Source organism: Scyliorhinus torazame, chromosome 7 (genome assembly GCF_047496885.1).
Source record: "Scyliorhinus torazame isolate Kashiwa2021f chromosome 7, sScyTor2.1, whole genome shotgun sequence".
Lineage (NCBI taxonomy): Eukaryota > Metazoa > Chordata > Chondrichthyes > Carcharhiniformes > Scyliorhinidae > Scyliorhinus > Scyliorhinus torazame.
In genome coordinates this window covers 256,346,745-256,373,515 of record NC_092713.1, presented here as the reverse complement: position 1 = coordinate 256,373,515, position 26,771 = coordinate 256,346,745, and the positions used below count along the sequence as shown (strand labels likewise).

Below are 26,771 nucleotides of genomic sequence, written 5' to 3'. Positions count from 1 at the left end.
ACACCTCCCCCCAAGAAAAAAAAACCCATCAACTTCAAGATGGTTTCATTTTTCACTTTTGCACCATCCACTAAGAAATGTACAGAGTAAATATACCTTTTCGTTTTTAAAAAAAACACATGCAAACAGGTATAATAATATAGTCCATTTTTCTTTGTTCTTCTTCCTCCAACCAAAATCCTTCTCGATTGACAGTCTCTTTGAACAAAGTCTCTGCACGATTCATCCATTCCTCTACTCCTCGGCATTTCTCGTCAGAATCAGATACTTTAGTTCAATCTGACCACAGAGTCCCTTGCAATTCTCCAATACAGGAGCATTGGTGATCACAGCTTTCAGGCAGTCAAATGCCTGTTGAAAGTCAGCTGTCCATTGAAATTTTTTAGGTTTCTTTAGCAAGTCCATCAGTGGAGTAATCACGCCACAAAACATTTGCACAAAGGTTCGATCAAAGCCATTCATGCTAAGAAATCGCATTATTTCCCTTCGTCTTGAGGGTATCGGAAACTCCGCAAGGAAAGTGATTCGGGCTTCTCCAAATTCACTTTCGGCTAGGTTCATCACCAAACCCACCTCCTGAAGTCGATCGAAGAACTCCATACAATGTTTAAAATGTTCTTTCCATGTCTGGAAGTTGGAAATAAAAGCAGATTGTCCCACTTTCTCCATGCAATCCTTCAAACGCGGGATAGGATAAGAGTCTGTTCTTGTAGCTGCATTCACCTTTCTATAGTCCACGCACAACCGTTGGGTACCGTCTGGTTTAGGTACCATTACTATGGGTGAGCTCCATTGGCTGCAACCCACTTCAATTATGCCATTCTTCAGCATACTCTCAATCTCTCTGTTAACCTGTGCCAATTTTAAAGGATTAAGTCTATATGGATGTTGTTTGATAAGAACAGCATTGCCCACATCTACATCATGTATCGCCATTTTAGTACTTCCCAATTTATCTCTACAAACTTGCCCATGTGATATCAATAACTCTTTCAGGTCAGTTTGTTTTTCCGCTGGAAGGTAACTTAACAATTCATCCCAATTTTTAAGAACATCCTCATTTTCCAATTTAATTTGAGGTATATCAAATTCACAGTCATCTGGATTTGATTTGTCACTTTGAGTTAGAATCATTAAAACCCCCTTTTTCTCTCCTTCCCTTTCAAAGTACCTTTTAAGCATATTCACATGACACACTCGGTGAGTCTTCCTTCTATCTGGTGTTTTTACCACATAATTCACCTCACTTAATTTCCTTTCAATCCGATACGGTCCAAAACCTAGCTTTTAAAGACTCCCCTACCACTGGTAACGACAATAAAACTTTATCCCCACTGGCAAAACTACGAACTTTGGATTTCTTGTCCGCTACCCGTTTCATCACATTTTGTGCAACTTTCAAATGTTATCTAGCCAATTCACCTGCTCTATTTAATCATGCCCTAAAATTTGACACGTAATCCAATAGTGTAATTTCCGATTTCTCACCCACCAATTTTTCCTTAATCAATTTAAGTGGTCCTCTTACCTCATGACCAAAAATTAGTTCAAAAGGACAGAATTTGGTAGACTCATTAGGTGCATCCCTAATTGCAAACAATACGAATGGGATTCCTTTATCCCAATCCTCTGGATAATCTTGACAATACGCCCTCAACATTGTCTTTAATGTCTGATGCCACCTTTCTAACGCTCCCTGCAATTCTGGATGGTACGCAGTTGATTTAAATTGTATTATTCCTAAGCTATCCATAACTTCTTTGAATAACTTTGAAGTAAAATTTGTTCCTTGATCCGATTGAATTTCTGTGGGTAGTCCATATCTAGTAAAGAATTTAAGTAACTCCTCCACAATCCTTTTAGCTGTAATATTACATACTGGAATGGCCTCTGGAAACCTAGTAGACACATCCATTACAGTCAAAAGATATTGATTCCCACTTTTTGTTTTAGGAAGCGGTCCTACACAATTGATTAGGACCCTTGTAAAAGGTTCCTCAAATGCTGGAATGGGTATTAAGGGCGCTGGTTTTATCACTGCTTGAGGTTTCCCTATCACTTGACATGTGTGACATGATTAGCAAAATTTAACTACATCTTTATGTAGTCCAGGCCAATAAAAATGTTTCTGGATTTTAGCTTGAGTTTTCTTTATTCCCAAATGACCTCCCACTGGTACCTCATGTGCAACTCGCAACACCTCCTTTCTATACCTTACCGGCAATACTACTTGATGAACTTCTGCCCACTTTTCATCCGCCTGCATGTGTACAGGTCTCCATTTTCTCATCAAGACATCACATTTATGGTAATAACACTCTGGTATACTCTCAGATTCCTCTTCCGTATATGCTTTCTGATATATCCGTTTTATTTCTACAACTTTCTGTTGTAACTCCGTCAATTTTCCTGAACTAAAAATATCCGCCTCATCCTCCACCTGTTCTTGTTCTTTTTCATCCGTCTGATCAAAAATCGTTTCTGATAATTCCACTTCAACTTCATCTTCACTCTTTGATTTCTCCTCTTGTCTTAACCTGTGACTTTGCGACCTTGTTACTACACAATCCGGAAAAATCCCAGGATTTTGTCCTTCAACACTTCAGTTGACTGATTTTCCACTGGCTTATCAACCACAGTAGGCATCACTCCCACCTGCGACCCCGCTATACCATTACCCAAGACAAACTGTATTCCTGGACAAGATAGTTTATCTATTACTCCTACTACCACTTCACCACTCTTCACTGCACTTTCCAACCTTACCTTATACAATGGAACGCTACTCCTCTCACCCTGAATTCCACATATCACCACCTTTTCTGGCAACGTTCTCCCCAAACTACATAATTCCTCATCTCTTACCATTAAAGATTCACTAGCCCTGTATCTCTTAAAATTGTGACTTCTTTACCTGCTCCTCCTGGTACACATGAGTTAACTTTACCCACACAAGTAAATTCTTTAAAGACGTCTGGCACCTTCTTAACAGTTACTTCTTGAACAGGCTGTACAATCATTTGCACCTCCTTCGCTTCCCTTGGGCTTTCCTTTACCACTCTAACAAACCCCACTGTCTTATCCTGTTTTACCACATCAGCCTTCCCAGTGCTTTTCTTCAACCACCAACACTGTGACTTTACATGGCCTAGTTTATTACAGTGAAAACATCTGAAACTTTTCATTTCTTTTCCACCCTCCTGGATTTCTTTTATAATCTGAGGTACACTCTCTTTATTGTCTCCCATCAGATCACCTTTACCTTTACCACTTGAGTATTTCTCATGTCCCCAGTTTCTATCCCTCACCGGCTGAAACTGATGTCGGAAACCAATCTTTGATTTATGAACTAATTCATAATCATCTGCCATTTCCGCTGCTAATCTCGCAGTTTTAACCCTCTGTTCTTCCACATGAGTTCTCACTACATCAGGAATTGAATTTTTAAACTCCTCCAAAAGTATAATTTCTCTGAGAGCTTCATACGTTTGGTCTATTTTCAAAGCCCTTATCCACCTATCAAAATTATCCTGTTTGAGCCTTTCAAACTCTATGTGTGTTTGACCAAATTCTTTCCTTAAATTTCTAAACCTTTGTAAGCTTCAGGCACTAGCTCATATGCACTTAAGATGGATTTCTTCACCTCCTCATACGTTCCAGATACCTCCTCCGGTAGTGATGCATACACTTAACTAGCTCTACCTACCAGCTTTGTTTGAATCGACCCACATGTCCTGTGGCCATTTCATTTGTTTAGCTACCTTCTCAAATGAAATGAAGAAGGCTTCCACTTCCTTCTCGTCAAACCTTGGCAATGCTTGGACATATTTAAATAGATTCCCACCAAGCCTTCGACTATGACTCTCTTTCTCACTATCCTCATCACTATCATCCAACTGTACGTTTCCCTTTACGTCTGCCAATTTTAACCGATTGTCATGCTTCATGGCCATTTTCTGAAGTTCAAACTCCCTCTCTTTATCTTTTTCTCTGATCTGTATCACCCTTTCTTTTTCTTTTTGTTCTGCTAGGGCTATTCTTTCTTTTCTCCTTTCTTCTCTCTCTTTTTCTTTTTCCTCTCTCTCTCTCTTTCTCTTTATTTTTCTTCTCTCTTTCCCTTTCTTTTTCCTCTCTCTCACTCTCGTATTCAAGCCGCTTTAATTCTTTCTCATGTTCCATTTGTTTAGTTTGGAACTGAATTTTTGCCATTTCCAATGAGTCAAACTCTATCGCAGGCAACTTTAAATGCTTAACCACCGCCATAATTACCTCATCTTTTTGCATTTTGTCAGGTAATGTTAACTGCAATGTTCTTGCCAAATCTAGCAGTCTGCTTTTCGTTTCTGTCCGTAAAGTATTACGTGTAACATTCTCCACCCTCAAAAACGTCTGAGCCTCTGAAAGAGCCATTGTTCACAACACTCTCTCCACTTAAACTAAAATACCACACCGGAAAAGCAACAATCCTTCACTATCTTTAAGTTCACAAAAGCCAATCCAATAGATAGACTTTTATCCTGGACAAACCCCCAATTGTTATGGGCGAGGCGTTTTCTGAACCCCAAAATGTATCATGGAGTTCAAACAACCACTCCCTTTAATGTATTTGTTGCTTTTCCGAGCACACGGCTTTTTCCCTAGGCGTGGGATTACAATTATGGACACGTGGGTTTTTAAACACAAAACACTGTTTATTCCATGAACTCAACTTAACATCTTAAATAAACATTGGATCTCTAAACACCCCTTCAAAGATAACTCAGAAAATATTGCAACAGTAAATAACTCCTTAAAATGTTCCTTCAAACTTCCAAGTGACTTAACACCTTTAAACAAAATCACATCAGGTTAAAGGCTTTACTTTAAATCACCCAAATGATCCAGAGATAGTCTTTCATGGCAGAGATCCAGCTCACTGCAAAACAGTGTTCCCCACAGACACACACCCAGCTCTTTTCAAAACTTGCAGCTCTCTGGAAACACACAGACACACACACACACTGCTTTTTAAACTGAAACTAAAAACCTGCAAAATGGCTGACCTGAGCTCAGCCCCACCCACTCTCTGACATCACTGTTTTCTTAAAGGTACATTGCTTAAACATCCATGTCTTAAAGGTACCCTCACATGACACATGATTTGTTTAAACGTGGTGTAGTCTCAAGTTCACAATGTGTTTAACCATTCCTTCAAACGGATTTTAAAAAAACACCTAATTGTATTGTGGGCAATTAAGACACACACAGCTGCTTCAACTCTGGACTCAAAGGAATTTTGTCATAAAATAATAAAGCAATTTTGTTTCTTCACAAACAAATGCCCCCTTTAAAGCATTCCAACTAGCAGAAATTTGAATTGAATCATTAATTTGAATACCGGTTACAGAATAAAATCCATAGATATTACAGTTTCTGAAAATTCGCAGAGTTATTAAAATCTATCATGCCCCCACCATCCAACACTGTGTCCTAGTGTTAAAATTTCAATGACAGTTAAGGTAAAAGTAGGCAACTTGTAAAAAAGAATCACAATAAGCATGTTTAATATTATAACCATTTTCTCTCACCAGTTTGAGAGCTTCACCATTTCAACCATTAATGTATAGGAGGCATAGTAAAACCAAGAACACCCTCTCCTTCACCTCCAACTATGCCATTACTCACAAACTTACATAAATGGACTCATGATACCTTAAAGTAATTGTACTGGCTTGTTCAATGCACCATTCTTTAGCCTGTAAGTGTTTGCTTGTGGTCAGGTACATGGAATTAAATATCACGGCAGCTAATGGCTGCTCTGAAACAGAAAATGTAACAAGTGGTCATCCATTTTTACCCAATATCTGGCTTTAACTCTCTGTTAGACGGACACCCTCAAACTAATGGGCAGTGTATGGTACAAAAATTGGGAGGTGAGGAGGTCAGGTGACAACTGTAGATTAGCCACAGCATTCTTGTTATCGTTTCTCTGCGTATGCAGCTCACATAATTTGTTATCCAAATATGAAAGTAAACCTTCATACAAACTAGGAGTAGGAGTAGGCCACACAGTCCCTCGAGCCTGCTCCGCCATTTAATAAGTTCATGGCTGATCTGATTGTAACCGTAACCCCATATTCCTGCCTATCAGATAACCTTTCACCCCCTTGTTAATCAAGAATCTATTTAGCTATGCCTTAAATATATTCAAAGACACTATTTCCACTGCCTTTTGAGAAAGAGAGTTTCAGAGACTCACGACCTTCTGAGAGAAATAATTTCTCTTCATCTTTGTTTTAAATGAGCAATCCCTTATTTTTAAACAGTGACCCCTTGTTCTAGATTCTCCAACGAGGAAACATCCTCTCCACCTTGTTCACCCCCCTCAGGATCTTAGAATGTTTTGATCAAGTCACCTCTTACTCTTCTAAATTCTAGTGGATACATAGAACAAAGAACATACAGTGCAGAAGGAGGCCATTCGGCCCATCGAGTCTGCACCGACCCACTTATGCCCTCACTTTCACCCTATCCCCTTAACCCAATAACCCCTCCTAACCTTTTTGGTCACTAAGGGAAATTTATCATGGCCAATCCACCTAACCTGCACGTCTTTGGACTGTGGGAGGAAACCGGAGGAAACCCACGCAGACATGGGGAGAACGTGCAGACTCCACACAGACAGTGACCCAGCGGGGAATCGAACCTGGCGCTGTGAAGCCACAGTGTTATCCACTTGTGCTACTGTGCTGCCCCCGATACAAACCTAACCTGAACAACCTTTCCTCAAAGGACAACCTGCTCATTGCTGGTCTTAGTCTAATAAACCTTCTCTGAACTACTTCTAACGTCATTTACATCTTTCCTTGAGTGAGGACACCAATACTGTACACAGTTCTCCAGACATGGGACGAAATTCTCCGGAAACGGCGCGATGTCTGCCGACTGGCACCCAAAACGGCGCAAATCAGACGGGCATCGCGCCGCCCCAAAGGTGCGGAATGCTCCGCACCTTTGGGGGCCGAGCCCCAACCTTAAGGGGCTAGGTCGGCGCCGGACAAATTTCCGCGGAAAAGGCCTTTGGTGCCCCGCCAGCTGGCGCGGAAATGACATCTCCAGGCGGCGCATGCGCGGGAGCGTCAGCGGCCGTTGACGGCATTCCCGCGCATGCGCATTGGAGGGAGTCTCTTCTGCCTCCGCCATGGTGGAGACCGTAGCGGAGACGGAAGGGAAAGAGTTCCCCCGCGGCACAGGCCCGCCCGCGGATCGGTGGGCCCCGATCGCAGGCCAGGCCACCGTGGGGGCACCCCCCGGGGCCAGATCGCCCCGCACCCCCCCTAGGACCCCGGAGCCCGCCCGCGCCACCTTGTCCCGCCGGTAAGGTAGGTGGTTTAATTTATGCCGGCGGGACAGGCATTTTAGCGGCGGGACTTCGGCCCATCCGGGCCGGAGAATCGAGCAGGGGGGCCCGCCAACCGGCGTGCCGCGATTCCCGCCCCCGCCAAATATCCGGTGCCGGAGACTTCGGCAACCAGCGGGGGCGGGATTCACGCCAGCCCCCGGCGATTCTCCGACCCGGCGGAGTGTCTCACTAATGCCCTGTACAACTGAAGCATAACATCTCTACTTTTGTAATAATAAATAACGGCCCATAACTTCCGTACAATCTTCTGATGTATAGAGATCATACGCTGCATATGCGCGTCAATGCACAGACATGCATGCTGAAAGCACGGCAAGTCCAAATTTCTGCTCCTCTTGTCTTTCAAGTCCTTTTCTGCAAGCACTGCTCTGAAGCAGCTGAATAAGAAATCTCGGGACAGTGCTAACTTGGCCTGCGTGCCCTGATATTAGGTACGTTTTTATGTTTGTTTAATTACATTATTTTTTCATCCAGTACCATCGAGAAGAGGCAGGAGGCATCAGAGAATATTTTCCATAGTGTTTATAAATATGTTTAAAATTCCAGGATGAGTCTGCTCTTTCCAGGGTGGAGGATAGTTATGGGCGGTGTGCGGGGAGGCCTGTGAACCATGTCCACATGTTTTGGGCATGTCTGAGGTTGGGGAGTGGGTTGGTTTTGGACAGGATTTGCAGATATAATGACGAAGATTTGGGGGTAACAGTAGCTCCAAGTCCGGAGGTGGCAATATTTGGAGTGTCGGAGGATCCAGGAGGGCAGATGGGGAGAGAGGCTGATCTGTTGGCCTTTGCCTCCCTTTTTAAATTTTTAAATTTTTATTACAAACGTGCATCAAAAAAGTTACAACACAGAAACAACCCGGGAAACATGCTTCCCAAAAGTCAACTATACAGTTTGTACAACATTTTCCCCCTTTTCACCCCCTGCCATAACGAACAACTCCTCAAACACGATATCGAATATCCCCCACCTTGTCTCAAACACTTCTGCTGAGCCCCTTAGCTCATATTTTATCTTTTCCAGCCGCAGGAAGTCATACAGGTCGCCCAACCAGGCCGCCACCCCCAGTGACAATGCCGACCGCCACTCCTGTAAGATTCATCAGTGGGCAATCAGAGAGGTAAAGGCCACAACATCGGCCTTCCTCCTCTCCATGAATTGCGAAACCCCAAATATCGCCACCAAAGGATCCGGGTCCACCTCCTCCCCCACTATCCTTGCTAGGGCCGCGAACACTCACGCCCAGAATTTCTCCAACTTTTCACAGGCCCCAGAACATATGTGCATGATTCACTGGTTCTCGCCCACACCTCTCACACTCATCTGGCACCCCCTGGAAGAACCCACTCATTCTTGTACCCGGTGTACGACTTTGAACAGACTCATCCTTGCGCACGAGGAGGTTGCGTTTGCCCTGCACAGTGCCTCACTCCATATTCCCCAATTGATCTCCCCTCCCAACACCCTTCCCATTTTTCCTTGATCTTCACCACCCGTTCACCTCCCTGCTCCCCCAGCCACCTGTATATATCTCCAATTCTACCCTCCCCTTCAATCCGGCGGTCCCTCACCTGCAGGTACCTGAACTCACTCCCTCTCGGGAGCTCTACCTTCTCCCTCAGCTCCTCCAGACTGGCAAACCCTTCCTCCAGGGACAAATCCATCAACTTGACCAGCCCCACTTCCCTCTACCTCCTATACATACTGCCCATCCCCCACTCCCTCCAGTTCAAACCCGTGATTCTCACACAACAGCGTTAACTCCGATATTCTCTCCATCCTAAAATGCCTCCTCAACTGGTTCCAAATTTTCACCGTTGACTGCATCACCGGACTCCCTGAATACCTACTCAGCGCCAATGGCAATGCTGCTGTCACCATAGCACTCAAGCTGGACCCCCCCACAAGGTTCCTCCTTCATCCTCATCCATTCTGCCCACTCTCCTTCCCACCATCGTTGCACCTTATTTGCTGCCCAATAATACTGAAGTAGGTTCGGCAACACCGCTCACCCCCCCCCCCCCCCCCCCCGCGACGGACCTGACACCGGATCTTTTGGGAGTGTTTAATGAGGTGTTGGGAGAGGGGGGAGCTGCCAGAGACGATGACGCAGGCAGTGATTATGTTAATCCCGAAAAGGGGATTGGCCCGGTGGAATGTGGGTCGTATAGGCCCATATCACTGTTGAATACAGATGTGAAAGTGCTGGCTAAGTTATTGGCGGGAAAGATGGAGGGTTGTGTCCCGGGGATGGTTGCAGAAGACCAATCAGGCTTTGTAAAAGGCATGCAGCTCTCGAGCAATATAAGAGGTTGGTAAATGCAGTCTTGAATCGGTCGGAAGCCCAGGTACCGGAGAAAGTGGTATCCATTGACGCGGAGAATGCATTCAACCGGGTGGAGTGGAGGTACTTGTTTGAGGTTCTGGGAAGGTTTGAGTTTGGGCCGAGGTTTGTGGCATGGGTGTGCTTGCTGTATGTGGCACCAAGGGCGAGTGTGAGGATGAATGATATGAGCTCACGGAGCTCGAATTACACAGGGGAACAAGGCAGGGGTGCCCGCTGTCACCGTTATTGTTTGCGCTGGCTAATAATAATCTTTATTGTCGCAAGTAGGCTTACATTAACATTGCAATGAAGTTACTGTGAAAAGCCCCTAGTCGCCACATTCCGGCGCCTGTTCGGGTACACTGAAGGAGAATTCAGAATGTCCAAATTACCTAACAGTACGTCTTTCGGGACTAGTGGGAGGAAACCAGAGCACCTGGAGGAAACCCACGCAGACACGGGGAGAACGTGCAGACTCCACACAGACTGTGACCCAGCCGGGAATCGAATCTGGGGCCCTGGCGCTGTGAAGCCATAGTGCTAACCACTGTTCTACCGTGCTACCGTGACTTCATCAACTTCATACCCCTGATACTATCCAACACCTCACTCACCCCCAGGGGCTCCTCCAGCGCCTGCCTCTTTACTTCCTCCAGCTGAGGAAACTCCAGCTCGTCCGAAAACCGTCCCATGTCCCCCTCTCCTCCCCCCGGGTCTGCCTTGTACAATCCCTGGTAATACTCCCTAAATGCCTCATTTATCGGCTCAGACTCCATATCCCCAACCCCAGTCTCTTTCCTCAATATTTCCCTGGACGCGATCTGCCTTCGCAGCTGGTGAGCTAGCAAGCGACTCGCCTTCTCCCCATATTTGTACTGCATCCCGCTTGCCCCTACGTAACTGTCCTACTCCCTCCCTGTTGTCAACCTATCAAATTGCCCCTGTAACTTTTTCATCCTTGCCAATCCCTCCGTGGTGGGCACCCTCGAATACTCCCTATCCACCTCCACTATCTCACTCATTAGACGGTCATATTCCTTCCCCGCCCCCTATCCGCGGGAGCCTTGAACGAGATAATCTCCCCCGGACCACTGCCTTTAACGCTCCCCCAAAAAATGGCTGCCGGCCTTCTGATTCAACTCCACATAATCCTTAATCGCCGCCCGCACCTTGTCACAAAAGCGTCCATCTGTCAACAACCCCGAATCAAACCTCCACCCCAGCCTCTGCTCCCGTCCCGGTGTAAGCGGAATCTCCAGCCAGTGGGGCGCATGGTCCGAAGTCACTACCCCCGCATACTCTGCCCCCTCCACCCCAACCAAAATTTCCCGACTCACCACAAAAAAATCAATCCTCGAAAACACCTTATAAACATTTGAAAAAAAGGAATAATCCCTTCCCTCTGGGTTCTGAAAGTGCCATGGATCCACCATACCCATCCTTTCCATAAATCCACCCAGCTCCTTTGCCATTTGTACCCTACCCATTGACCTGGGGCTCGACCTATCCACCTTCGCCTCTAGGACACAGTGAAAATCTCCCACAGTCAACTAGTGTGTGGCCAAGTCCAGGATTGCTGCCAGCACCCCCCTCATAAAACCCACAGCATCCCAATTTGGTGCATACACGTTTACCAACACCACCGGCATCTTTCTAATACCCCACTCACAATCACGTATTTCCCACCCGGATCCCTCACTTCCTTCGCATTCACAAACCCCGTTTTCTTGCTCATTAAAATGGCCGCTCCCCGCGATTTCGAATCAAATCCCGAGTGGAAAACCTTCCCGACCCAACCCTTCCGTAACCTAACCTGGTCTTTCATGCTGAGGTGTGCCTCCTGCAGAAAGACCACCTCTGCTTTCTAGCTCCATTAAGCCCGCGGACGTTCCACGTTATATGCCTCACCGGAGACTTATGCCTCTTTTACCGTCCGTCATCCTACCCACTTAACTCCACCCCCGTTAATTCCACCCTGTACTTAGCCAATACCAGATGGCCTCCTTCTCCGCCCCTACCACGTCACGTCATCTCTCATCCCCTACCACGTCACGTCAGGCTCCGCCCCTCCTCCCCCCTTTCCGTCCCTCACCCAAACAAATGTCATCCTGAACTCCAGGTCACCTCCCCCGAGAGCAAACAAACAAATCAAACACAAACAGCCCCATGAAACAAGAGGTGGGGGTGTGGGATCATCAATCCCCACATAAACATTTCACCCTTGCCACCCCTTACCAACCCAACAGTAAACAAAAAACCCATAATAGAACCCCCTGCAAACCGGAGGGAACAAACAAACCCCAATCGCTAACCCCACTTCAACCATATTCCTAACCATTATAAAATGCCAGTTCCCCAGCATTGTTCAACCATGTTCTTTCCCCTTTATGCTCCTTGATGAAGTCCTCGGCAGCCTCTGGGATCTCAAAGTAGTATTCCCAGCCTTCAAACGTAACCCATAACTTTGCCGGGTAAAGCACCCCAAACCTGATCTGCTGCCAGTACGGCACCACCTTGGCCTTGTTGAACCCTGACCACTGTTTCGCCAACTTGGCTCCAATGTCCTGATATATTCAGACCTTGTTCCCCTCCCATTCGCAGGTGCGCTCCTCCCCGGCCTAACGCAAGATCTCTTTCTCCACAAATTTGTGGAGTCTCCTGATCGCTTCACGCATCAGCTCCCCAGCTCTCGGCTTCTGCCTCAGAGACCTGTATGCTTTGTCCACTTCAGGGGCCTTATCTAGCACCCCCTCTGCCACCAGCCCCGCTAGCATCTTTTAGACCTCGTGGCACTCACACCTTCTGTTCCTTCAGGCAGGCCCATTATCCGCAGATTCTGCCTTCTCGAGAATTTCTCCTGGGCCTCCACCTTTGTCCTCGACATCTTGCAAAGGTCTCCTAAGAGCTCCGCCTCCAGTGCCACCGCTCGATCACTACGATCCAAAATCACCCCATCAATCTCTCAGATCTGCGACCCCTACACCTCCAAACACTTCTCCACCCACTCCATCAAACTCTTCAGGGGTGCCATAGCTCCTTCAATGGCCTTCGAGCGGTCCTCCCACATCTCCTTCCTCTGCTGGCGGAACTCATCCTTAATAAAAGCCATCAACTGCTCCATCTGGGGCTTTCCGACTTGCACTTCCGCCATCCTTCCACTGGCTGCTGCGCCACAGGTTTCCTCCAACTCCTCAGCCAGATCTCTCACCATCTTCTGTCGGGTTTAGTAACCAGCGAATATACCACTCCTGGGGGACCTACCCTACGACCTTCAATTACACCTTTTTGTTAAAATTATATCCAACATCCGGTAAAAAGAGCTCCTACCTATGCCTTTGAGCAGGAGCTGCCCTGTGCGCGACCACTCACACCATGGCCGCCACCGGAAGTCGGTGTTTGCCTCCCTGATAGCCCGGAGATGGATTTTGTTGTACTGGCGGGACTCGGTGCTGCCTAGTGCAGGGATATGGGTGAGCTATTTGGCAGAGTTCCTGCACTTAGAGAAAATCAAGTTCAGCATCAGAGGAGGGGTTTTCCTCAGGTGGAAGCTGTTCATTAACTTCTTTAAGGAGTATTGAGTCGTCAATGGGGGGTTCATTTTCTGTTTGGGCTGGGGGTCTGGGTTAAAAGTTTAAAAAGGGGGCGGCAGGTGCCTGGGTGCAGCGGGTAGAGTGGAGAGGAGATTGTGGGGGTGCAAGGATGTTGTGGCTATTTGCTGAGGCTGTGGTTTTTTGTTGTTTTTTGTGTGTATATTTGAAAATGCCCCCAATAAAATATATTTCAAAAGAAATGTTTAAAGTGCACATAAAGTGAAAGAAAGATATATATATATTTTTTAAACTTTAGTTTATCATGAGGCTGTTAATTCCATGAAAAAGTACTTTCGTGTATAAAGTGAGTTTGGAGCCACAGAAAGTGAAAGATTCTTTTAAACTTTGGTTTGTCATGGATGTTAATTCCATTGAAGGATTTGGTGTGCATGTAATCTTCAGCAATCACTCGCTACCGAGTAAGATTAGCCACCTAAGAAACTCCACGTTACTGGTCATGGGTTCTGTGGGTCCTTGTGTGGCTGATGAGCCCGGTCCTAGGCCACCGCACACTTGGCAGGTGTTTCCAGGAGATAGGATCAGTTCTTTGACTAGATCGCTGGTATTCCTTTCTCAGGCTCCTTTTCCATGCCTCCTCTTGCTGTCGGGTGAGTGGAAGAAGTATGTCCCTTCAATCAGGATGTTCTTTTAAGTAGGGCTATTCTGAGCATGGGCCTCCCAGGCGTCGACGTCTATTTTGCATTTCTTGCGGTAAGCCCTCCCTTTGTCCTCTTCTTGTTCGGCAGTCTTCCTTGAGCCAGGGAATGAAGATTTGCTTTGGCAGTCGGGACATTGACATCCTAATCACATGGCCGGCCCAGCCGAATTAGTTTTGGCTGATCATGGCATTGATGCTAGTGCTCTTGGCTTCTTCAAGGACTCTGATGTTAGTTCACATTGTATTTTGCAATGTATTTTAAGCTGTGTTGTTAAGAGTCTCCCTGATGGAATATTGACCCTTACAGGCTTCAGTGTTCAAATGCTTTAGCAAAGTTTAATGTCTTTTGGACAGGTATTGCAAAATCCTGTGCAGATTCAAAATCTGGAATCAGGCTACATGTCTGCCTGGTGAGGAAGCTAATCAATTATCCACCTCTGAGAATATAGGGGCTGTTTAGCACAGGGCTAAATTGCTGGCTTTGAAAGCAGACTAGGCCAGCAGCACGGTTCAATTCCCGTACCAGCCTCCCCAAACAGGTGCCGGAATGTGGCGACTAGGGGCTTTTCACAGTAACGTCATTTGAAGCCTACTTGTGACAATAAACGATTTTCATTTCATTTTCATTTCATTTCATATACAGGCAACGGACATCATATGAAATTATGTCAGAGGGAATGTGTACCAGGAAACTGTGGTTCAGCAAGGGAACAATGCCTTGTGAAATGTTGAAGGAAGACCTGAAGCCGAACTCTAACTGCCGCACAGTCTTAACAAAGAACAATACAGCACAAGAGCAGGCCCTACAAGCCTACGCCGATTATGTGTCCTATCTAGACCAACTGCCTGTTTCCTTCTACACCCCGTCTGTTCATGTGCATATGCAGATAAGTCTTAAAGGTCGCTAACGTATCTGCCTCAACCACCTCATTTGGCAGTGCATTCCAGGCCACCACCACCCTCTGTGTAAAAAACTTCCCCCGCACATCTCCACTGAATCTTTCCCCCCTCACCTTGAACTTGTACACCCTTGTAATTGTAATTTCCGCCCTGGGAAAAAGCCTCCAACTGTTCACCCTATCTATACTCCTAATAATTTTATAAACTTCTATCAGGTCGCCCCTCAACCTCCGACTCTCTAGGGAGAACAATCCCAGTTTATTCAATCTCTCCTCAAAGCTAATACCCTCCATACCAGGCAACATCCTGGTAAATCTTTTCTGTATTCTCTCCAAAGCCTCCACATCTTTCTGGTAGTGTGGTGACCAGAATTGGACACAGTATTCCAAATGTGGCCTAACCAATGTTCTATATAATTGTAACATAATTTTCGAACTTTTATACTCAAAAGCATGCCACATGCTTTCTTTACCACCATTTCCACCTATGCTGCCACTTTTAAGGATCTGTGGATCTGCACGCCCAAATCTCTGTGTTTCTGTGCTCCTGATGGTTCTGCCATTTATTTTATAGCTCCCACCTGAATTGGATCTACCAAAATGTATCACCTCGCATTTGTCCGGGTTAAATTCCATCTGCCATTTGTCTGCCCAATTTTGCAGCCTATCTATATCCTGTTGTATTCTCTGACAATCTTCATCACTATCCGCAACTCCTGCAATCTTAGTATCATCCACAAACTTGCTGATCAATCCGCTATGTTTTCTTCCAAGTCATTTATATATATTACAAAGAGCAGAAGTCCCAGTACTGATCCTTGCAGAACACCACTAGTTACAGACCTCCATTCGGAAAAACACCCTTCCACTGCCTTCTGTCTTCAATGGCCAAGCCAGTTCTGGATCCATCCAGCTAGTTCATCCCTGACCCCATGTGATCTAATCTTTTGCACCAGCCTGCCATGAGGACCTTATAAAATGTCCATGTGCACAACATCCACAGCCCTTCCCTCGTCAATCATTTTTGTCACCTCAAAAAATTAGTGAGACATGACCTCCCTCGTACAAAACCATGCTGTCTGTCGCTAATAAGACCATTAGTTTCCAAATGTGCATAGATCCTATCTCTGAGAATCTTTTCCAACAATTTCACTATCACTGACGTCAAGCTCACTGGCCTATAATTACCCGGATTGTCCTTGCAACCCTTCTTAAATAACGGTACAACAATGGCTATCCTCCAATCCTCTGGGATCTCACCTGCGGCCAACGAGAGGACACAGGTTTCTGTCAGAGGCCCAGCAATTTCATCTCTTGTCTCCCTCAGTAATCTGGGATAGATACCATCTGGCTCTGGGGATTTGTCTACCTTAATGATTTTTAACACACCTAACACTTCCTCCCTTGTAATAACGACCTGTTCTAAAGTGTTTACACATCCCTCTGAGACACCACCAATCAACATGTCCCTCTCCTTTGTGAATACCGATGTAAAATACTCATTAAGGACCTCACCTACTTCTTCTGGTTCTACACATAATTTCCTTAATTTGTCCTTGAGTAGACCAATTCTTTCTCTAGCTACCCTCTTGTTCCTAATATACGTATAAAATGCCTTGGGATTCCTTAATCCTGTCTGCCAAGGACATTTTGTGACTCCTTTTTGCCCTCCTAACTCCCTGCTTGAGCTCTTTTCTACTTTCCTTGTATTCCTCAAGTGCTTTGTGTGTTTTTAGTTGCCTGTACCTCACATATGCATCTTTTTTCTTTTTGACAAAATTCTTAATTTCCCTGGTCATCCATGGTTCCCGAATCCTGACTTTCCTGTCCTACCTTTTTATTGGCACATGCTAGTCCTGCACTCCCATCAACTGCTCCTTAAAAGACTCCCACATGCGAAATGTGGATTTACCCTCAAACAGCCTCTCCCAAACAACAGCCTCCAAATCCTGCCGAATCTGGTTGTAGTTCGCCTTCCCCCAATTATCCTACGACAACACTCGTCCTTTTCCATGAGTATCCGAAAGCTTACGGAATTGTGGTCACTGTTCGCCACATGTTCTCTCACTGCAACTTTGATGACCTGCCTGGGCTCGTTCCCTAGTACTCGGTCTAATGTAGCCCCTCTCTAGTCGGACTATCCACATATGTTCCAAAAAACTTCTTGGACGCACTTTTCTTTGATAAATTTAGAGTACCCAGTTATTTGTTTTCCAATTAAGGGGCAATTTAGCGTGGCCAATCCACCTAACCTGCACATCTTTGGGTTGTGGGGGTGAAACCCACGCAGACATGGGGAGAATGTGCAAACTCCATACAGACAGTGGCCCAGGGCCGGGATTCGAACTCGGGTCCTCAACGCCGTAGTCCCATACTAACCACTGCACCACATGCCGCCCTTTCTTGGACACACTTAACAAATTCCTCACCATCCAGACCCCTAGCCCTAAGGGATTTCCAGTCAATATGAGGAAAACTAAAGTCTCCCACTACAACAACCTGATTATTTCTACATCTATCCAGAATCTGCTTACATATGTGTTCTTCAACTTCCCGTGGGCTGTTGGGAAGCCTGTAGTACACCAACATCATAGTGACTGCCCCCTTCCGGTTTCTAAGCTCTACCCACAGTGCCTCGTTACTTGATTCTTCCATGTTGTCCTCCCTCTGTACAGCTGTAAAATGTTCTCGAATCAGTATTGCAACTTCCCCACCTCTTTTACCTTCCTCCCTGTCTCGCCTAAAACATCTATATCCTGGACTATTTAGCTGCCAGTCCTGTCCCTTTTTAACCAAGTCTCCGTTACAGCAACCACATCCAAGTTCCGTGTGAATCAAGGCTTTAAGTTTATCTGTCTTATCTGTTATACTCCGTGCATTGAAGCACATACATTCCAGACCTCCAGGCCCACTGAGTTCGACCTCCCCCAGCTACCCTTCCTCTTAACCAGCCTGACCCTGATACCATGCACTTCCCCAGTCTCTACACTTGCTGGCTTACTGTCCTGGTTCCCACCCCACTGCCAAATTGGTTTAAACCCACCCAAACCATACTAGCAAACCTTCCAGCCAGGATATTCGTGCCCATCCAGCTCGGGTGTAACCCGTCCTTCTTGCAAAGGCCCCACCTTCCCTGGAAGACATCCCAGTGATCTAAAAAACTGAAGCCCTCCCTCCTGCACCAGTTGTTTAACCACGTGTTCAACTGCACTATATTCCTGTTACTAGCCTCGCTAGCATGTGGCACAGGGAGTAATCCTGAGATTATTACCCTAGAGGTCCTGCTTTTTAATCTTCTACCTAGCTCCCTAAATTGCAGTTGCAGGAGCTCGCTACTCTTTCTACATATGTCATTCGTGCCAACCCATGCTGCCAGTTCCCCTACCTTATTTCATATACTCCTGGCATTGAAGTAGACACACTTCAAACCACCTACCTGAACACTGGCCCCCTCCTGCGAAGTCAATTCTGTGCTCCTGACCTCTATACTCTCAATCTCTCGTATCCTAAAACTACAGTCCAGGTTCCCATGCCCCTGCTGTATTAGTTTAAACTCCCCCAAAGAGCACTAACAAATCTCCCCCCCAGGATATTTGTGCCCCTCAGGTTCAGATGTAGACCATCCTGTCTGTAGAGGTCCCACCTTCCCCAGAAAGAGCCCCAGTTATCCAGAAATCTGAATCCCTCCCGCCTGCACCATCCCTGTAGCCACGTGTTTAATTGCTCTCTCTCCCTATTCCTATAGATAGCGGGGTTGTTCTCGGTGCGGCAGGTGCCGAGAAAGACTCCGCCTATACATGCCCAAAACAGGACTCTTTTTGTACGTTAAATCGCACCCTGTGGCTTAAAATTTAAGGCAAAATGAAAAGGGTAATGTGACCTGTGTTGAAGTCTGCCTGACTGTAAGCCTAGGTGGTTTGATTGTTAAGAGGTTAAACTGGGCCCAGATTGTTTTAGCGAGGAAAAAGTTCAATGTGAGATTTGTTAGTGCTCTTTGGGGGAGTTTAAACTAATACAGCAGGGGCATGGGAACCTGGATTGTAGTTTTAGGATACGAGAGATTGAGAGTATAGAGGTCAGGAGCACAGAATTGACTTCGCAGGAGGGGGCCAGTGTTCAGGTAGGTGGATTGAAGTGTGTCTACTTCAATGCCAGGAGTATACGAAATAAGGTAGGGGAACTGGCAGCATGGGTTGGTACCTGGGACTTCGATGTTGTGGCCATTTCGGAGACATGGATAGAGCAGGGACAGGAATGGTTGTTGCAGGTTCCGGGATTTAGGTGTTTTAGTAAGCTCAGAGAAGGAGGCAAAAGAGGGGGAGGTGTGGCGCTGCTAGTCAAAAACAGTATTACGGTGGCGGAGAGGATGCTAGATGGGGACTCTTCTTCCGAGGTAGTATGGGCTGAGGTTAAAAACAGGCAAGGAGAGGTCACCCTGTTGGGAGTTTTCTATAGGCTTCCAAATAGTTCTAGGGATGTAGAGGAAAGGATGGCGAAGATGATTCTGGATAAGAGCGAAAGTAACAGGGTTGTTATTATGGGAGACTTTAACTTTCCAAATATTGACTGGAAAAGATATAGTTCGAGTACATTAGATGGGTCATTTTTTGTACAATGTGTGCAGGAGGGTTTCCTGACACAATATGTTGACAGGCCAACAAGAGGAGAGGCCACATTGGATTTGGTTTTGGGTAATGAACCAGGCCAGGTGTTAGATTTGGAGGTAGGTGAGCACTTTGGGGACAGTGACCACAATTCGGTGACGTTTACATTAGTGATGGAAAGGGATAAGTATACCCCGCAGGGCAAGAGTTATAGCTGGGGGAAGGGCAATTATGATGCCATTAGACATGACTTGGGGGGGGGGATAGGTTGGAGAAGTAGGCTGCAAGTGTTGGGCACACTGGATATGTGGAGCTTGTTTAAGGAACAACTACTGCGTGTTCTTGATAAGTACGTACCGGTCAGGCAGGGAGGAAGGCGTCGAGCGAGGGAACCGTGGTTTACCAAAGAAGTAGAATCTCTTGTTAAGAGGAAGAAGGAGGCCTATGTGAAGATGAGGAGTGAAGTTTCAGATGGGGCGCTTGATAGTTACAAGGTAGCGAGGAAGGATCTAAAGAGAGAGCTAAGACGAGCAAGGAGGGGACATGAGAAGTATTTGGCAGGTAGGATCAAGGAAAACCCAAAAGCTTTCTATAGGTATGTCAGGAATAAAAGAATGACTAGGGTAAGAGTAGGGCCAGTCAAGGACAGGGATGGGAAGTTGTGTGTGGAGTCTGAAGAGATAGGCGAGATACTAAATGAACAGTATTCACTCAGGAAAAAGATAATGTTGTGGAGGAGAATGCTGAGACCCAAGCTATTAGAATAGATGGCATTGAGGTACGTAGGGAAGAGGTGTTGGCAATTCTGGACAGGCTGAAAATAGATAAGTCCCCGGGGCCTAAATGGGATTTATCCTAGGATTCTCTGGGAAGCCAGGGAAGAGATTGCTGGGCCTTTGGCTTTGATTTTCATGTCATCATTGGCTACAGGAATAGTGCCAGAGGACTGGAGGATAGCAAATGTGGTCCCTTTGTTCAAGAAGGGGAGTAGAGACAACCCCGGCAACTATAGACCGGTGAGCCTCACGTCTGTTGTGGGTAAAGTCTTGGAGGGGATTATAAGAGACAAGATTTATAATCATCTAGATAGGAATAATATGATTAGGGATAGTCAGCATGGCTTTGTGAAGGGTAGGTCATGCCTCACAAACCTTATCGAGTTCTTTGAGAAGGTGACTGAACAGGTAGAAGAGGGTAGAGCAGTTGATGTGGTGTATGTGGATTTCAGTAAAGCGTTTGATCGGGTTCCCCACAGTAGACTATTGCAGAAAATACGGAGGCTGGGGATTGAGGGTGATTTAGAGATGTGGATCAGAAATTGGCTAGCTGAAAGAAGACAGAGGGTGGTGGTTGATGGGAAATGTTCAGAATGGAGTTCAGTTACAAGTGGCGTACCACAAGGATCTGTTCTGGGGCCGTTGCTGTTTGTCACTTTTATCAATGACCTAGAGGAGGGCGCAGAAGGGTGGGTGAGTAAATTTGCAGACGACACTAAAGTCGGTGGTGTTGTCGACAGTGCGGAAGGATGTAGCAGGTTACAGAGGGACATAGGTAAGCTGCAGAGCTGGGCTGAGAGGTGGCAAATGGAGTTTAATGTAGAGAAGTGTGAGGTGATTCACTTTGGAAGGAATAACAGGAATGCGGAATATTTGGCTAATGGTAAAGTTCTTGGAAGTGTGGATGAGCAGAGGGATCTAGGTGTCCATGTACATAGATCCCTGAAAGTTGCCACCCAGGTTGATAGGGTTGTGAAGAAGGCCTATGGAGTGTTGGCCTTTATTGGTAGAGGGATTGAGTTCTGGAGTCATGAGGTCATGTTGCAGCTGTACAAAACTCTGGTACGGCCGCATTTGGAGTATTGCGTACAGTTCTGGTCACCGCATTATAGGAAGGACGTGGAAGCTTTGGAGCGGGTGCAGAGGAGATTTACCAGGATGTTGCCTGGTATGGAGGGAAAATCTTATGAGGAAAGGCTGATGGACTTGAGGTTGTTTTCGTTAGAGAGAAGGTTAAGAGGAGACTTAATAGAGGCATACAAAATGATCAGGGGGTTAGATAGGGTGGACAGTGAAAGCCTTCTCCCGCGGATGGAAATGGCTGGCACGAGGGGACATAGCCTTAAACTGAGGGGTAATAGATATAGGACAGAGGTCAGGGGTAGGTTCTTTACGCAAAGAGTGGTGAGGCCGTGGAATGCCCTACCTGCACAACAGTAGTGAACTCGCCAACATTGAGGGCATTTAAAAGTTTATTGGATAAGCATATGGATGATAATGGCATAGTGTAGGTTAGATGGCTTTTGTGTCCCCCCCCCCCCCCCCCACACTGCCCAACTTATCTCTTGGTGGTCCTCGAGCCTCACCTCACCCCACCTCTTAAGGGCAGGGCATCCCCTGACCTAATCCCTGCCTGTGCCAACCTGACACCCGGGCACTGCCTGCCTGGCACCCTGGAAGTCCCCCTGCTAGCTTGGCAGTGTCACCTGAGCACCCTCTCGCGAGATTCAATGGCCTCAGTGCGTAACTGAATCAGACGCAAAGAGGCCATACGATTGTGTCCACTGTCCCAAATCTTATAAATCTCATAATTGTAACACTACCCATACTTTCTGGTTGGTTTAGCAGAGGGCTAAATCGCTGGCTTTGAAAGCTGACCAAGGCAGGCTAGCAGCACGGTTCAATTCCCGTACCAGCCTCCCTGAACAGGCGTCGGAAAGTGGTGACTAGGGGCTTTTCACAGTAACTTCATTTGAAGCCTACTTGTGACAATAAGCGATTTTCATTTTCATTCATTTCATTTCATTTCACTTTCTTATCCTTTCGAGATGTATTTCATAAAGAAAGAGAAGAAAGAAGAAACTCTTATTTCATATGCTAACACTTCTTCACACATTCGTCAATGGATAATTCCTTCCCAGGGAACAGACCAGGTATGTTAGATGGTATGACAGGAATTGGTTCTCTGAATTGGCATAGGTTTCCTAAAATCATGGGCGGGATTCTCCGTTGCCCGACACTGAAACCGTAATCGGCGATTGGGCGGAGAATCCCTGTTTCCGACCGAATCGGGGGCGGCGCCTGTTTCCAGATGCTCCCCCACTCCAAAATGGCATCATCAAGGAGTACGCCGTTGGAATGGCCTCAGGACGTTACCTGGACGCCCTCCCCTGATGCTCCACCCCCGATGGGCTGAGTTCCCGATGGCGTGGGGGACATGTGCTCTCAGTTTTCGGGAACCCGGCTTGGCGGCTGCGGACTGACGGGGAAGCTGTGCTGCTGGCCGGGCAAGCTTCAGCGAGGGTTGGTGGGATGGCCAGGGGGTGTCTGCGGGACACTATCTGGCAGGCCGGGTCCGCGCACGGCTGGCGCCATGTTGTACGGCACGACCGCTACAGGCTGTCGGCATGCGCATGCGCGGCCACGGATGCAGCAATTCTCTGGCCGTTTATTTTATGGAGGCATGGGGTTTTACATGGGGTGGCTGCTAGCCCCTCACTGGTCGAAGCATCGGTGTGGAAGCAGCACCAACGTTTTTGTTGTGAAACCAGACACATCCTCCGGACATAGCCTCAAAATCGGAGAATCCAGCTCCATGGTTTTTGCCTCTCCGAGGAGATTACCTGGTTCCCGGTGGATGGATAATATAAAATAATAAATAAAATCTTTATTGTCACAAGTACACGTACATTAACACTGCAATGAAGTTACTGTGAAAAGCCCCTAGTTGCCACACTCTGGAGCCTGTTCGGGTACACGGGGAGAATTCAGAATATCCAAATTACCTCACAGCACGTCTTTCGGGACTTGTGGGAGGAAACCGGAGCACCCGGACAAAACCCACGCAGGCACACGGAGAACGTGCAGACTCCGCACAGACAGTGACCCAAGCCGGGAATCGAACCTGGGACCCTGGCGCTGTGAAGCTATAGAGCTAACCACTATGCTAATGTGCAGCCTACCATATTGGATGTTGTGGTGGCTTGACTGAAACAGATTATTTTACTACCTATCTTTATCACTACCTATCTTTATTATCTACGTTTGAATAGACAGGGTGAAGTACAGTGCCCAAGTCGGAAGGAGGAGCTGGATTGGTACATGACGAGGTAGATTCTGGCGAGGATAGGTCATGATACGGGATGGGATTTTACAGTCTCTCGCAGCATCAAAAGTATCCTTTTTCACCAAAGTCGGAGGTTTGAATGGCTCGACGTATTTTCCAACCCCGACATAAAATTAGACCCACAGTTCTGGCTGTGGAATCTTGAGACTTTGTTAAAAAGCATAAGTTTAACATAGGGTTTAATGTAGGCGATGACAGTACTGGTAGGTGAACACCGAGGTGAGACTTATGAAAGGAAAAGGCTCAGCGAGCACGGGAGACTTCTTGCACATGTCTCATAGGACCTTTGCCTCCTTGCACATACATAATTCTGGGGAACAAAGATGCAGGCTGGAGTATCCCTCGGAAGAAGTTGGGGAGGTAGGCTCAAGCTTAAGACCGACAAAGCAAATTATCTATCTCAGACCTCATTAAAATACAAGTGGATTATATTTACAAAAATGTTGTAAAATCATTGTGCACCCATGCAACCACTTGCAAAATTAAAACTTCTTAATCTTTTGTTCCCCAACACTTCTGGGTGATGACCACTTTGCCCTGTTGTGTTGGATGACCTTGGCAGGGATCTTCTGGGGACCTGAGGCCTGGACGACCCTGGCTTACTTTGGCTGTCCTGCTGTGGGACAACTGTTCCCTCTGCAGTCACAGAGGGCAGGGCTGAGGGATTCAGAAGGGCTAGACATCCTCAGATACATGCATGGAGGTCCCATGGGTGTCCAACAACTGTTCCTCTTCCCTTTGGGTGTCCGAGGACCCCTGTCTGACCTCGAGGGGAAGAGGTACTTGGAAGAAGATTGAGGTGCCCCGTCCCTTTCTCACATAGCCAATGTGAAAAGTCATCCATGGCTACAACGATGGAGTGCAGGTCTGCATGCAACTCCAGCAGAATCCGCTTCACCAAGCTCCCCATGGCATCCACCATCCTCCCATCGAAGACCTCCATGCATGCACAACCTGGAACCACTTCATCACAGAGAATGTGGTTTAACTCCTGCACCTCTGGTGCCAGTCTGTTGAGGTCCTCCACCCCTTCTGACTGATATTCTCCCCCCACCCCTGCGAGCAGTTTCTCTAACATCTCATGGAAGGCCAATTCAAAAGGTTTATTATCAGACTCGAACCTTGTAGATCCTCTTCCTCAGCAGTCCTCCGAGTGCTAGTGCGTTGAGTTGACCCTGTCTCCTGCTGCGGATACATGTTCCTGCAGTGACCACCAGAATGTGATACCACATCTGGTACCCACTGAAGTGTGTTTCTTTGCACTGTTGGAGGTGCAGGTGACTGCTGTGATGCCTCTATAGGTGCATATTCTTCCACCTCTCCAATGTCCTTGGTCCTCTGTGGGCTGCTGTGACTGCTGGACAGGGCTTTATCCTCTTGCCATGCTCTCTTGCAAGTGAGGAACGGGTGACCTTTAGGTTTCCATGACGACCATCTCCATAGGTTCAGTCAGGTTCCTGCCGTCTGGACTGCCCGATCCACAAAGGCTGTCAGACACTTGATATCAGGCCAGCCCCCTCCCGGCCCTCTCCTCTTGTGCCTTAACTTTTCTTGTGCAAAGCGAGAAAAAGGGTTGAGAATTATTGGGTTTCACGCTTCTTACTAATGCTTCCAGTCTTACAAATGACCCACAGGATTGTGTGCCGGAGTGGCATAGTGGTATTGTCACTAGTATTGTTTAGTAACCCAGAGACCCAGGGTAATGCTCTGGGGACCCGGGTTCGAATCCCGCCTTGGCAGCTGGTGAAATTTGAATTCAGTACAATTAAAAGTCTAATGATGATTATGAAACAATTGTCGTAAAACATTAATGCCCTTTAGAGAAGGAAATCTGTCGTCCTCAACCAGTCTGACCTACATGTGACTCCAGATCCACAGCAATGTGGTTGACTCTTAAAATGCCACAGAGATAATGCTGGTCCAGCCAGTGATACCGACACTGACATCGACATCCCATGAACAAATAAAAAAAATGTGGTTGCTGCATTGTAGGATGTCCTGAAGGATTGATGCAGCACCCTCCAGATCGGTGAAAACATGCAGATACAAGGATAAGGCTCATAGCACCATGTCATCAGCAGTGCTCGCTGGTGCCCTCAAGCCTGAGCCCCTTCATCCCCTCCCTTCCTAGACTGCATGTGAGCTCTCAGTGTGGAAGGGCCAGGGACTCACAGCAGCCTCTCCACCTACAGACTAGATGGACAGCAGAGCGGCTATAAGGCATCACCTTATCATGGTCCACCAAGGCTCACGTCCTCTCTACCAGCAGTTGAGATTTCACCCACACTAGCAGAGCAGATGAGATCTTTCATGCATTGTAGAGGCACTCGGCACTTACCAACCTGGGATTTCCTCACATGCCAGGTTTATCTGTTGGCTCAGCCTCCTCCCATCATCTGCGTCAAGGACACCTCTCTTGGCTTCCACTCAATTCAGCAGAGCATCCAGCGAGGCGTCACTAAATCTTGGGGCAGAGCTTCCTGTCATTTTCGGGCCATCTCCTTGAGCAGTTTAACTTCATGTCTGGGCACCTTTTCAATACGGTGCCAGGATATGATGGTGGAGCGTGCCCCATCCAGCCCACACACCCACTGCTCTTTCCCCACTTGTATCTAATGTTTGTGTGTGTGATAGTGCGCTGGAGAGTGGTGATATCTGTATATAACTCTACAAATGTATGAAATCATTTATCAATGTATGTAATCATAGGTATGTCCTCCTGCCAGTGGATGGCGCCAGACATGCATTAGGTGACTGACGCAGTTGGTGGTAGCACGGATAGTGGGACAGTCACACTTAAGAGTAGCTCCCCAGAGACATGAGAAACTTTGTACATAGGTCTGTTCATTATCTTCCCATGTGTCAAACAATAAATATTTGTTCTGGTTGAACACATCTATGTTATGTCTGTGTCTTCATCATCGGGGGGAACCACGGAACACAACATGGTACCAGGAGTGCTGAACAAATGAAGGTAACTACAGGTGAGGCGAACCACGCCAAAGACAAGTAGAATCAGAACAATCAGAATAGTCTAAAAGGGCTTACATATTGTGAAGCAGTTACTGACAAAGGCCCTTGATAGCTGGGAGGATATGTACCTGGCATTGCTGAGTTATTGTTTGGCCCTGCTTGTAAATCGTCCCTCGCCAGCACAGCTGCTCATGAAC

At 46.7% G+C, this 26,771-nt stretch overlaps 1 long non-coding RNA gene across 1 annotated transcript in view; it reads left to right on the top strand.

The window, feature by feature from the left end:
- LOC140426977 (uncharacterized) overlaps positions 1-26,496 on the top strand; it is a 40,489-nt gene extending 13,993 nt beyond the window's left edge. Inside the window, exons 2-3 of the long non-coding RNA XR_011948356.1 lie at positions 14,620-14,876; positions 23,528-26,496. This is a non-coding gene — a long non-coding RNA (uncharacterized lncRNA). The remainder of the gene's footprint in view (positions 1-14,619; positions 14,877-23,527) is intronic.
- The last annotated feature ends 275 nt before the right edge of the window (positions 26,497-26,771 follow it).